Source organism: Mustela lutreola, chromosome 6 (genome assembly GCF_030435805.1).
Source record: "Mustela lutreola isolate mMusLut2 chromosome 6, mMusLut2.pri, whole genome shotgun sequence".
In the NCBI taxonomy this organism is placed as follows: domain Eukaryota; kingdom Metazoa; phylum Chordata; class Mammalia; order Carnivora; family Mustelidae; genus Mustela; species Mustela lutreola.
In genome coordinates this window covers 50,802,985-50,818,099 of record NC_081295.1, presented here as the reverse complement: position 1 = coordinate 50,818,099, position 15,115 = coordinate 50,802,985, and the positions used below count along the sequence as shown (strand labels likewise).

Here is a 15,115-nt window from a genome sequence, read left to right as displayed (position 1 = left end):
CAATTCTTTCACAACTTCCTCTTGTTTTACTTAAAGACGTTTTGAGTGTTGTTTTTCAGAAAATCATTATATGACCTTTTGTTCACACAAATTTATGATGTTGTTGATCCATGCTACGTTTACTTATTGTTTCCCATGTGTCAAGCACAGTACTCAGTACTACGTATATAAATATGAAGAAGACAGAGCCTGCTCTTAAAAATTTCAAAGACTAGTCAGAATATGAAAACTAATAATTACAACACAATGCAAGTGCTATAACATAGATTCAAAGAGCTTAACAAATTGGCGATTTTGTCAGATAAAGAAGAAGGAATCAAATTTTAGGAAGGATGTATGCGAAGACATGGAGTCAAGAAAGGATCAGGCAGATCTAGTGAATAAGGAGCTGCTCTGTGTTTAGAGCACAGGGTATCTTATGTGGAGAGGAAAAGTTTGGGAAGTTAGCCAGAAGATTGGAACAGATCTCGAAGGCAATGTTATCTTTGCAAAGGGCCCATGCTAATTTTCCCTGTATTGTTTCAATTTTAGTATATGTGCTGCTGAAATGAGTTAGAGGCAATGTTAAGAAATGTATACTTTATCTGTAGCACCTTAAACATAGAAGAAATTGTTAACCTAGGCAGAGAATAATCAGATTTAGCTTTAAGAATGTCATGGTGGTGGCAGGATAAGAATAGGTTTGGAGGTGAGGAAAGTTTGTGTTATAAGGACCAATTAGGAGGCTTTTAAATCTTCTAGGGAAAAGATAAGTTGAACTTTCAAATGGTGGAGGCATTGTGGGGTACAAAGATTAATGTGTTTGATATTAATGAAATAAATTCAACTGAGCCAAGTAGAAACAAGAGTCAGTAGGATGGAGGAATTAAGGGTGATTCCTCGTTTCTTCTATGAGACACTGACATAAGAAGAATCTCTCTATTTTAAATAATGTTTGGGGTGCCTGGAACACAGGCAGGCAGACATGTTTAGTAGATAAATGTATCTGAAATTCAAGAGTAAAGTTGAGACTCATTGATTAGAAGTTGTTCACTTGTACCTGGTAATGAAAACCATGAAAGTAGATCAGATCACCCAAAGTTATGAAAGTAGAAATGAAAGAGAAAAGAGTAGATTTAGTCATTCACCACATATAAATAGTGGCCAGAGGATAGAGAAGGGGAAAAGCTTGTGAAGAATCCCTGATAGACTAATCAAAATGATAACTAGAAGCCATGAGAGAATAGGCAATTACTGTCAAAAACTGCAAATCCCTCAGGTGAGAAAAGAGCTTGGTTAAATTTGTCAAATAAGAAGAAACTGATATGGAGGTTGGAAAAGTCATTCAGGGCAGGGCAGAAGTCAAAGACTAGATTACCAAGGTTTGAGGGGTAGGCATAGAAGATGTAAACTATTTTTTAATAAGAATTATGCTGAAAGGAAGAAGACATATAAGTGTAATAGCTTGAGCAAAAGGCTAATGGAAGACTTCTTTTTTGCAAACTGAAAATAAAGAGCTAAAAGAACAGGCAAAATTTTGGTAGAGAAAACAGAAAAGATAATGTGATAAAATTTCTGTATAAATGATGGACAGAGATACTGGTATATTAGTTTCCTACTGATGCAATAGTTTCGTAGCTTACAACAAAAATTATCTGACAGGTCTGTAGGTCAGAAATCCAAAATGGGTTTTACAGAGCTAAAAAAATAATCAGAATGTCAGTAGATCTGTGCTCCTTTCTAGAGGCTATGAGGAACAATCCATTTACTTGCCTTTTCAAGCTTCTAGAGGCTACCTGCATTTCTTGGTTTGTAGCCACATCCTCCATTTTTAAAGCCAGCACCATGGCATCTTCAAATCTCTCTCAGTTTCCCTCTCTCTCTTTCTTATTTCAGCTTCCACTGCCATAAATCTTCATATCTCCTCTCACTCTGACCTCAAATTTCCCTTTTACAAGGATCTTGTGAGGAAATTAGACCAACTCAGATAATCCAGGATAATCTCCTTATCTCAAGATCCTATACTTAATCATGTAGGCAAAGTCTCTTTTGCCATGTAAAGGAAAATATTTACAAGGGCCAGAGATTAAGATGTTGATATTTGAGGGGACCATTATTCTGTTTACCACATTGAGTAAGGGTGGAAGGATTAAACTAGGAAAGGACAATCAACTCTTCTTTTAACAGGTAGAAGGATACAGAATGTATGATGTCATATGCAAGTGCAGAAGCAAAGGTGGGAACTAGTTATGTCTGGTGGCCATATTTTCTTCTTGGCAGCATTGGGAAGATGAAGTATGCCATTGACAAGAGGAACAAGTTTTTGGAAAACCCAGTAAAGTTGGTTTTTGGAAAACCCATTATAAAGTTGGTTGCAGAGAACATGACAGGAAGAGTTGAAGAGACCATGAAGAAGCATGTGGGAGCTCTAGTGGAGCTAGAAAGCAGAAGGCCCATGTGGAGCTTATTGACTTAGCATAGAGATTTTTCCAACAAATCTGGTAACAGAAAATGAATAGTTGGATTTATTGAGTGATGGATGTCTGAAGGATGGCTATAGTTGGGAAAATAAAGAGGAATGTAAGCAAGGATCCTGGTGAATACACATTATCATCGAAGCCACTGAGCCTAGCAATAAGCTTGGTCAGGTCCACTCTTCCCTGATCTTGAAATTTTGTAAAAATTTATATAATGTACAAGATGTGCGTATGTGTGTGTGTGAGAGAGAGAGAGAGCATGAGAGAGAAAGAAAGAGAGAGAGAGAGATTCCCGAGCCTTGGAAATGCAAAATTTTTGGCTATAGTATTGACAGATCAAATTTGTATATTCAAATTACAAAATCATGTCAGTAACCAAACTAACTTGGTAGAAGTTGGAACATAAAAGTAAATTAGGGTGATTAATAAATCCATCTTCGTTCTCCTACTACATCATATTATTTTAAATTTTTCTGAAATCTGTTTTTGACAGTCTGATTAATTTTACTGAAAGTTTATTTAACAAAGTTTAAAGTGAATCAGCAAATAAAAAGAGTTTTCCCACTGGTAGAGATGAAAAATATAATTTACTACATAATCATTTGGTAATTATTTTATCATCAGATATCTTTTATGAGAAATTTAAATCTATCTCCCATGTAATCTGTTCCATTTAGTTTAACTCTGGGTATCATTATTCTCCTTTTATCAGTTACAATTCATTAAAATATTATGCCAATTTCATTAGCAGGTCAAAAACTATCAGTCAACATTTTAGAAAGCCACAATCATTTCATTATTGAACATTTTTTTAAAATATTTTATTTATTTATTTGACAGAGATCACAAGTAGGCAGAGAGGCAGGCAGAGAGAGAGGAGGAAGCAGGCTCCCCGCTGAGCAGAGACCCTGATGTGGGGCTTGATCCCAGGACCCTGGGATCATGACCTGAGCCGAAAGCAGAGGCTTTAACCCACTGAGCCACACAGGCGCCCCTCATTATTGAACATTTTACTTCTCAATTTCCCTAACTAGGAGTATACTGACAAGCTTTTTAATAAATATGAAATGTTTCATAATAATTTATTTTTTCTTAAAGTATTATATTATGTTTTACTTATTTAAGTACCCTACTACTTTCCTATTTTTCTTTTCTTGGCCTCATTTACAGACAACCAAGTGGATCTGATGAATTTTGTATATTTTAAACTACTTAGAAAATCAGGTATATGTAAAGTCACATAAAGAACTTTGCAAAAATACAGATAGGGATGAGATTAGTAAATGCTTTGGAAGAAAAGGAATGTCATACCCAGTGCCATAGATTAAGATGTTATAGCAGTTGGCAGTGGGGTTAGATCAGAGGTAGGGGTTCCAGAAAGGAGCACATTCCCATAGCCAGTGTGTTAAGTAATATAGTCCTGAGCCAAGATTATGGCCATAAACATGGCAATATGATGAGAAAGGAAGAAAAATTATGCAAAATAGGCTTAAAAGAAGCTGCTTTAACCATCTCACGGAGCTGCTCTGGAAACAATGTGAAATTCCAGGAGGAAAACTTAGAATAGTGATAATTCTTTTTTTTTTTTTTTGAAGATTTTATTCATTTATTGGACAGAGAGAGAGAGAGATCACAAGTAGGCAGAGAGGCAGGCAGAGAGAGAGGAAGGGAAGCAGGCTCCCTGCTGAGCAGGCTTTAACCCACTGAGTCACCCAGGCGCCCCAGAATAGTCATAATTCTTTACATGTCTAAATTTTCATATTATTCATTATGTAAGAGCCCATTTCTCACTGAAGGCTCCGTGCTTCCCTTGAAAGATTTTGTGAGAGGAGTTCATGCCTGCCACCACAAACTTCTGCAGTCAGTATTCACAGCCTGCTTTTGCAATGGGCTATGAAAGTAGATTTTTATTATTTACTTCTTTAAAAAACATTAGCTACTTATCATCTTTTAAAAATGAAAGTTGTTTGAGAAAGATATTTGTATTGTTTAAGTATTTACATACCTAACATCCAATATTATGCTCTGAGCCATTGTCTCTTTTGGAATAAAATTACATGCCAGTACTCATACATTTTGATAAATAAGAAAAGTGGTGTTTCTTGTTTTTTCTGCCATTCTATCCAAATGAATTAATAATAAATTAAAGTTAATAAAATTTAAAAATGCAGCACAATAATAAAAGTACTCAATGTTTAAATGTGACACAGATTTTTACTATTCAAGAATAAAGAAATGAAAATATACCAAAATTAGTTGTAGCTAATGTTCATTTTAATTTTTCATCAAGTTTTTCATGCCATGGAATTCTCCATCTTGTCTCTTTCAGTGCTTATATCTGAGAGTAATCTATGGACTAACTATGGCTTTAGGAGTTTGAAACTGAATGAGGGATAGTTAAAAAAAAAAGGGCATTAATTTTTTTGAACCATTAGTCAACAAATAATTAGTCGTATTGGCAAACAGCTTCATTTGCAAGGTAGAACTGCTGAAATAAGCATGTTTCAGAAAATGTCAGCTGTAGGGCAATCACTGTTACTATAGTAAATAAGAAAAATAAACCTTATCATGATGAAATGCTTATTCCTGAGGAAAAAAATACCTTCTATATGTTTGCAATGTAAGTATCTGATAGCACAATTTTTTCACACTTTTTCCATCAAAACAAAATAAACTACTTTAAATGGGCACTCAGTCCTAGCTTTTACAAGTACCTGGGTGGCCCAGTCAGTTAAGTGGCTGCCTTTGGCTCAGGTCATGATTCTGAGATCCTAGGATCAAGCCCCACATTAGGTTCCCTGCTCAGCAGGAAGCCTGCTTCTCCCTCCCCCACTCCCCCTGCTTGAGTTCTCTCTCTCTCTCTCTCTCTCTCTCTCTCTCTCTTGCTGTGTCTCTCTGCCAAATAAATAAGTAAAATCTCTTTTTAAAAAAAAAACAAGAAAAGGAAAAAACAAATTTAGTTTTTAATTCAGCAAGAAGATGCCACTGCAACTTTAATGTACAAAATAAAGTATTTCCTCATCTGTGTATGCATTAATCTTTTCAAATTTTAATAATTTATCATAATAACACAGTATGACTCACTTTAAGTTAATTTATATTAAGAAAGATAAACTAAAATTAATCACATCTCAAATTTCTTATTTTACTAAGGGATTATTACTGCTTTCTTTTGATTAGTCTCACCATTAGTGCATTTAAAATATAACAAACAGTAAATAAATACAATAAACAAAATTTTGACTAGTATTTTCAGAAGCATCTATTCTAAAATGAGTTTATTTATATTCTATTTGTTGTGTATATTCATTTTAAAATGTGGAAATGAAGAATATGTTTCACTAAAACATTTTTTGCTGATTTTTTTCCCAGTCTGTTTTCATTAAGATTTCTGTTATATTGTCAAGATGTCCCTTACTTCAACATATTTCAAAATGGATACCATAAACAGTATTAATAATCCTGTTGGATTATTACATCTGCTTACATTTTTGAGATTATCTCATCACTTTAAAGTTGAGGTAAAACAGTATAATATATACCTCACACTTAAAACTGGTGATTTAATCATAAATGTCTTCATTTTCTTGATTTTCATTTTGCTGAGTTTACTATCTAATTCACAAATAGTATTTCATTAAATATTTAACATAACTACTTCTATAAAATATTTCAGCCTAAAGTAAAAAAACTAATTTATAATTCCAACTTCATCCTAGACTGGATATTTGTGAATATGAATTATTTTTAAAACTTTTTCTTAAATCCTGAATGGTTTCATTGTAGATACCAAGGCAATAGAAGTTAAATCCCTTATATTCCTACTTTCCTCATTCTCTCTCTTTTGGTACAACTCTCTCTTTCTCTCTTGAGATAGTCCTAGAAATGATACAGAGATGAGATAATAATAGAGTTTTCTTTCTATTCCCATAGGTTGCTATATTCTGACCCCAGAGAAACAGGAGAGTTTTCAGAGTAATTCTGAGTTTTTCCAAACTTATTTTAAACTGAAGAGAATTACCAATAATAAACTCAACAACTACAGTAGCCAACTTAATTTACCTAATCTGCCATTATCAACCTGACAAATTGTATTTTCAATAGATTTAATTGTATAATTATGGTACCTTTTTTTCTCTACTTACAAGTCAATTGACTTAGTGAGCATTTGCATTTTTCTTTCCAAGATGTTTAGTTACTCCAAAGGGGAAAAAAATGGCTTATTAGTGTATGAATTCCTTTTTAAGTTTTTATTGCCTTTTAACACTTCTTATTTTATGGCTCCAAGTACGAAATTATTTCTACTCATCAATATATTAGGCAAAATTCAACCTAACTGGTACATTGGGAGTGATTTACAATCTGTTGGTTTAAATAACTGAAACTTTCTCAGTACAAATAATAGTTTATTCTCTTGCTACAAAGAAGAACAAAACACACTCTCCATTATAAACATAATGGAAAGAATGTTGTTTTAGAGCTAGCTCAACTTTGGGCAGTTTACCTGATTTTTCTTAACATCAGTTTTTTCATTTTTAAAATGGGGATTAAAATGCCTACCTCATAGGACTAGACAAAGATACACCTACTGTCTGACACATAATCAATCATACCCAACAAATGAGAGCAGAGGAGGAGGAGGGAGAGGAGGTGACTATGATGCAGCCATCACTGCCTGAAGCCCAGTAATCCCATTACCTCCCTTGTACTCTTCTTCATTCACTCCCCTATCACTAAAATTATCTACTTTCCTCAAGCTTGGCCCTGCCCTACATTACTGTAGGGTTTCTCAAAACTAGTGTAGTCTCTGAATATTAGACTCTTGATTTAGCCTGATGGGTAAAGAATTTGGAAGATTCTAAGCAATTCGACTATTTTTATTTAGAGATATAGGCTACATTAGTAGAGTCAAGCTGGTTTCACCTCCTTCCTCTCCACATCTGATTTAGGCCAGGTATTTGGGGGGCAATGGCTCAAAAAGACTGGCCATATGAACCAAGTTTAGTTCCCTAGAAAAGGTCAAGATTTTACGTGCATTATAATGTTTTATTTTCTCTGGCTTCTCCTAAGACTCAGAGAAGCAGGAAGTCTTTGTTTTCAGCAAGGAGTAAGTTCCCTCTACAAAAGTATTTTGGTTGCCACACTTTAGATGGATGTTAATCACTGTTATATATTTTGAACTACAGATATTTGCCTCAGTAAACTCAGGTAGATGCAAACTCAGCTTTACAAGGTCCATTCTTTTCCATGCTTATGGATACCACACAGGCCTAAATTCTTCTCAAAAATACTGTGGACTAAGTCAGATCCATCAGGAAACAGTGAATGAGATGTAAAAGTGTATGCAAGAAGATTAAAGCGCAGGGATCTTGAGACTAATACCTTTGAGAAGAATGCAGGAAGTCACAGTGAGCAGAGGAAGATGTTAAATCACAATGAATTTGCAGTAAAGGACTCAGCAGAATTCACAGGGATATTTGGATGTAGACTAGCTTTTTGGAGTCAGAATTAAGGTAGAAGCCTGGTCTTTTATCCTGAATTACTCGTTGTTTCCTTGGGAGAGGCTGCTCCCTGTTGCTGTGGGCAGTTTCTAGGGAGGCACTCAGCTGTGAACAGTTCATAGCAAACACACATGGCAACTGGAGAATAAGTGTTCATTCTATGGTGGTGTGCTGTAAAATGCACTGCCAACCAACTATCATTTACTTGTAGTGCTTCAGAATAAAATATTTTATGGGAATTGAGAAAAAAAGCATATGTATTAAGATGAAATAGTCCTTGTCATAGTGACATTTCAGTAACTTTACCAGGTGAAAATATAACAATCCTTTAGAAGGAATGTATTCCTTTGTCCACACCACAAACTAGGGTTTCAAGGGTCAACCTATAAATATAACAATTGATGATCATAAGCCTCACTATCCTATAGCATATAGAGAGAATACTGACCATGCAACAATAGTAAGAAAGTGTAGAATGGCGGATCTTAGTAAGTTGAAGTCCGGGGGGAATAAATAAGGCCAGAAGTACCTGAAAAAACTGCAGGCACTCTAGAGTTCAATAAACCTAACGGTCATAGTATAAACTGGGCCATATCTTTGTACTTATGTTGCTATCTGCAATTCTTATTCACCAACAGCTCTTTCTATAACAGTGTTTTCCGTAGACTCTTCCTGCCCATCAGTCCCATAGGATGCTCATGAAAGGAAGTTCAAGGTCAAATGTGATTGGGAAGCTCACCATTCCCAAATCCCCCTTAATGACTGAAATGTTTGTTAGGATGTTAAAGTCTCAAGAACTCAGTCTTTCAACTTTTTTTTTTTCACCTTGTCATTTTTCACATTCATGCAATTTTACCGTCCTATTTCATGCAACCTTTATTATCATTCTAAAGAAATCATGTCCTAGAGAAATGAAGCTGGGTCATCCTTCCCCATGTAATGCTTAAATGTCTTATGGGAAAAAAATAAATACTCCCATTAATCAACGGCTGCTTTGCCAGGACAGAATCCAAATATACTCTTGTGGATATCTTTTACTAAAATTCCTCTGGGAAATTTGGGCAAAAAAGCAATTGCAACTTTAATGTCAGCAAAATAGTTTTTCTGTCAGTGAGTCACATGTATCTACAAACTTTTTTTCCTACCTATTCAAAATAATCCATTAAAACACCATTCACTTTTTCATATATACCAACATTTGAATTTTCAGAATATCTATGTATGTATCACTATAGGAAAGCCAAAAGGGCCTTTCTGAGTTGAGATGGGATGCAGCCATAATAAACTGACAAACCCTTTCTATATAACATGATATAGACAGAGAAAATATGTCACATGATAGAAGGAGGACTTTGCAGTGACATGAAAAAGGGATCCAATTCCAGCTTCCTTCCCTAGCTGAGTAACCTTACCCAACTGCTTCCCTCCTTGGTCTTCAGGTTATATATATGTAATATGAAGATGACTCATCTATCTTAAATGTACATTGGAGATTAAATGAAATAACATTTGGATAGGGAAATAAACTCAATATGACCTTGCTTAACAAGCGATACTGTTTCTTACCTACCTCCTTGATTTATTCCTTCAAGATGATCCAGAAGAAATGAGGGGTAGATTTTCCAATAAGTATTTTCTTCAAAATCTCCCCTTTTTCCCCAAATTTTTTAAACTCATGATCTTATTGATTGTATAGGCAAGAATCAGAAAGGACATTGAAAGGGAAAATATCAATATAGCTTGAATCAGAAGCATGCTAATAGGAAGCTTAGAGACTAGAAAAGACAAGAGCATGAAGCTTTCCCTTATCCAAGATTGTCCCTTACCTTCTGTCTCTTGAACGTTTTGTAAAAGGAGAAAGTCCTTTAACCCTTTATAATTTTTGACATTTTTCATAATATAATTTGGACACTTAAATCATAGCAAACTATTTCTACCTGGCAACTAACAATAAATCCATTGTAGAGTTTGAGTGTCTGTTCACTGATAGGATGAGTGCTCATAATATAAAATGCAAATTAAAACTTGAAAGTCACTATTCTTCACTTATCACATTGGCAAAAATCAGAAAGTTTGATAACATGCTGTGTTTGCAAAGGCTGATGTAAACCAAAATTGGTACAATGTAGGGAAGACAATTTGGTAACCAGCTGACAAAATTTGAAATGCATCCTCTTTGACTCAGCAATACCATTTCTAGCAATTTGTTCTATAAATATTCTCTTGTGTGCAAAACAAAGCATGTTCTAATATACAACACCGTTGGTTATAGCAAAAGCCTAAAAACAGCCTAAATGTCTATCATTTAAGAACTATTTAAATAATTTGGTATAGCTATAAGATAGAATAATATTTATAATTAACCATATACCATTTATAGTAATACTGGTCTTCAAATTATAAAGTGAAAAAAAGCAAGCTAAGGAATATTGAAAAATGTAAAATGCACCTACATTCAATAGGCATAGGTTATCTCTGGAAAAACATCCAAGAATCTGACAGCAGTTACCTTCAGGGAGGGTATATGGTGACTAAGAAGGCCTTATCTTTCTCTTAGCTTAACTATACCTTAGACAGGCTAAATCCCAATTCTAGAGTCCTGACCACCTTTTTCTTAAAGCATTTACTTTAGAAAATTTATACTTTTAAATTCTTTCTCTATCCCTTTGAGATTTAAATCTTTTCAAAAGTCCTTTGCCTGTTTTTTAACCCAGAACTATTTTTCTTGAGGACCTGGGAGCCATCTCTTTGAAATGTAACCATCAAGGAAGATAGGTCCTATTTCCTAGTTTCTATGGAAAGGCAGGACACTTAACACCCAGGGAGATGATTTGCTCCAAGTTATAAAACTACCTCCTGTCATAAAGAAAAAATTTAATTTTCTCTTGGGTAAGGTCAGTCAGCAAACACAGGTGTCCTGTGATTTCCCCAGCCCAGATATTAAAAACCCTCTTTCTTACCTTCCCCTCCTTTTTTTTTTTTTTTTTTTTTTTTTTTTTTGTAGAGTTGAGCTCAGAGTTTTAGCATCTTTCCCTGTTGCAATAACATTGAATAAAGTCTGCATGTTTAATGTTATCTGATGCAATTTTTGCTTTGATATTGGGATATAGAGTAACCTGATCAAGAGGAGTTATTTTCCACTTAATATCTTTTTAAATATTTTTACATTTTTAGCACCTGCATAGATTATCTACCTATTTGAAATTAAACAACCTAACAATTGTTTCAATTGTTTCATTTAAACAACCTAACAAAATCCTTACTGTGGTCTGGAGCCTCTGGAAATATAGGCTAAGCTATCCTGAAGAGATTCATCTAGCCACCTTTAGCTTTGAAATACTCTACAAAGTATTTTAAAGGGAAAAGGAAACTTCCAATTAAACAATGTGAACTGAAACTAAAATGGGAACATGTCCTTAATTCCCTCAAATAGTGCTGTTTAATACAAAGACAATGTTTTAGTTTAGTTGCATAAAAATCAAAGCAAGCTTTTTAATGTTTTTCAGAGATACTAGGTGGATGATTATTCCATTTATCTATCATATTTAGGTCACCCTAAGCTCAACATATCCTTTTAAATATTGAACCGTTCAAGCTACAACTAGTCTGTATTCAATCAAGCCATTTACTTTGTGATGATTTACATTCAAAGCAAAAGAAGAAGGGATAAGCACTCATATTTATAAACTCAGTATAATCCATTTTTCAGTGACATAGTCTCTCAAAGGCAAATTCTGAAATCTACAGAGAGAAATAATATTATCAATTCTTATGGTCCATTATGTTAGTCATGGCTTTAAAAGTCAGGTTTTTTCTTTAAGAAGTAAACTTCAAACTCAGAAAACTTAGTAACTATTTTGTCAATATTCCCATAATTAAATTTCTAGGAGGTAGAAGAAATTTAATTTTTATTTATTATGTAAGAGAATTTTTAACACTACTCTCAGAGGAAGATTTTTTTTTCTTAACTCTCTGTTATTATCTTTGTTTTGTGGGTATCTCTCCTTCCCATTACAGTTAATTTTTTTTTAAAGAAAGAGGATAGAATAATTGGAAAAGACTTTTAAATATAATTCAAGGTAAGGAAAGAAAGGATGCCCTTTGAATAGAATATAACCTTTAATGTTTGATTAGCATAATGTGGAAATCCTTCACAGTGAGAGACAGTTGATTTTTTTTTTTTTTACACTATCTAGAATTGACCAAAATGGGATGCAAAGCAATCTGCCACCTGGAATCTGTACCTCTAGGGCTTCATCCTGTACAACTTCCTCTGTACATAAAGCATGTTCAATGGAGGAACAGCACTGGTATTACCTGGGAGCTTGTTAAAAAAGTAGAATTCCAGGGCCTACCCCAAACTTCTTAATCAAAATTTGCACTTTAAACTGTATTTCCAGGTGATTTGTATGCACATTAAAGAGAATACTCTATATCTGAAATTCCTCTCCTACTCATTAAACATTAACTATGACAGAGGCTTGAAGAATTCTTAGAACAAAGAGGAAAACAGCCTATAATCTCCAGGCCCATTAAGCCTCTCCCATTCCAAATAGCATGTCATTATCAAAATGGTCTTCTCAAAATAATGTTTGTGATATGCTACTTATACTAACATACTCATAAAACATACTCATTTGCAATATTATTTTCAACTTACAAGGGCTTTCAGGTAAGTTAAGTTAGTTCTCATAACAATAATGTGAAATAGGTTGCATTAGTTCCAAGTGAAATGCATTCTCAAAAATGTGCCTAAAATCAATCATAAAGTAGGCAATGAAGTCAGACCTCATTGTTTTAATTGCTAATATTCAATATCACACTTTCTCCCTCATTTCATGCTGAACTATTCCCCCTGCCCTAACACTCAATGATTCCCAATTGCATATTAAAGAAAATTCAACCTGCTAATCCAATCTGACCCCACTGACCGCTCCTACCAACTATGTCAAAACCAACTTTTTTATGATGGGTACTAAGGAGGTCATGGATTGCATGGAGCGCCAGGTGTTATATGCAAACAATGAATCATGGAACAGTACATCAAAAACTAATGATGTACTGTCTGGTGACTAACATAACACAATAAAAAAATAAAAATTAAATTAATAAAAAAAAAAAAACTCTTTAAGTTGGCCTCACAACCCAAATGTACTCACCTAGCTCTCCTTGTTCACACATGTTCCTTTCTGAGAAATCACTATCATTCTAATTTTTTGAAATGCAGTTAACAATCATTATTATACAAGAAGCAACATAAGTCATAAAGTGTTCTGAGTTACTCACCATAAGTATTTTCAGATCTTCAACATTTAGGAAATCTGGATACACATTAAGAAAATAAAAATAGCACCTTAATAGTTCCTTTCAAACTAGGAAAGACACAGGTCCTCCTTTCCTTAAGAGGTAAACTTCAAATTCAGAGAACTTAATAGGTAATTATTTTGTCAATATTAGTAAGTAATTAATCTGTTTGTATTGTAAGACTAAGTGTCTTAGTCTCTTCCAGCTGCTATAGCAAAATACCACAGACCGAGTGGTTTATAAACAACAAAAATTTATTTCTCATAGCACTGGAGGCTGGAAGTCCAAGATCAGAGTGTCAGCCTGGTTGAATAAGGGCCCTCTTTAGGGTCACAGACTTCTCATTGTATCCTCACCTAGTCAAAAGGGTTAGGGAGCTCTATGGATTTTCATTTGTAAGGACTTTAATCTCACTCATGAGGGCTCTGCCTTCACGACCTAATCAACTCCCAAAGACTCCCCACGTCTTAATGCCATCACCTTTGGGGGTTAGGATTTCAACATTTTGGGGAGACATAAACATTCAGACAATAGAACATACCAAATAAATTATCAGTTTTTTGAAAAAAGGCATTTTCCATTCTCTGTGATCATGACTGTTGTCTGCAACTTATAAGCCAAATGTAAAAATGAAAGAATTAACAGATCTTTTTATTGGATAGACCCCTTTATTATGATATAGTGTCCTTCTTCATCACCTTATAGTCTGGTTTGAAATTGAGTTTGTCTGATATAAGAATGTCTATTCCAGCTTTTTTAAAAAAATGTCCATTAATCTGATAAATGATTCTGCACCTCCTCATGATCAATCTGGGGTGTCTTTCAGTCTAAAATGAGTCTCTTCTAAGCAGCATATTGATGAGTCTTGTCTTTTTAATCCATTTTGATACCCTATGTCTTTTGCCTGGAGCAGTAAGTCCATTCCTATTCAGAGTAATTATTGAAACATATTAATTTAGTTCCATTGTATTACCTGTTAAGTTGCTGTTCCTGTAGACTATCTCTTTCTTTTCTGGTCTTTGTTAATTTTGGGCTCTCTCTCTTCCCAAAGAATTCCCTTTAATATTTCTTGCAGGGCTGGTTTAGTGTTCACAAATTCCTTTACACTGTTGGTGGGAATGTAACCTGGTACAACCACTCTGGAGAACAGTATGGAGGGTCCTCAAAAAGTTAAAAATATAACTAGGTATTTACTAGGTATTTATTACTAGGTATTTTCCCAAAGGATACAAAAATACTATTTTGAAGGTATATATACATATTATTTATAGCAGCATTATCAGCAGTAGCTAAATTATATTTATAGCAGCATTATCAGCAATAGCTAAATTATGGAAAGAGCACAAATGTCCATAGACAAAAGAATAAATAAAGAAGATTGGTATATATGTGATGGAATATTAGCCATCAAAAAGAATGAAATCTTGCTATTTGCAACAGCACAGAGATAGAGAGTACTATGTTAAGTGAAATAAGTCAGTCAGAGGAAGACAAATGCAGATGACTATAGGGAAGGGACAGAAAATAAAATAAAATGAAATCAGAGAGGGAGACAAACCATAAGAGACTCTTAACTCTAGGAAACAAACTGAGGGTTGCTGCAGGTGAGGTAAGAAGGGAATAGGGTAATTGGGCATTAAGGAAGTCACTTGATATAATGAGTATTGGGTGTTATATGCAACTGACAAATCACTAAATTCTACTCCTGAAACCAATAATACACTATATGTTAACTAAATTGAGTTTAAGCTTACACTTTTTTTTTAATTTTAAAAAATGACAGAACAAAAACACCAGAGTATAAATAGAAAATAAAATTAAAAATTACTAAGACAGTAAAAAAATCGATAAAAG

At 34.1% G+C, this 15,115-nt stretch overlaps 1 long non-coding RNA gene and 1 other non-coding gene across 2 annotated transcripts in view; both read right to left on the bottom strand.

The window, feature by feature from the left end:
• Nucleotides 1-15,115, bottom strand: part of LOC131833132 (uncharacterized) — a 48,559-nt gene that overhangs the window by 20,638 nt on the left and 12,806 nt on the right. The window lies entirely within an intron of this gene.
• Nucleotides 450-552, bottom strand: LOC131834963 (U6 spliceosomal RNA). Its single transcript, XR_009355053.1, has one exon. It is a non-coding gene; the product is annotated as a U6 spliceosomal RNA (small nuclear RNA).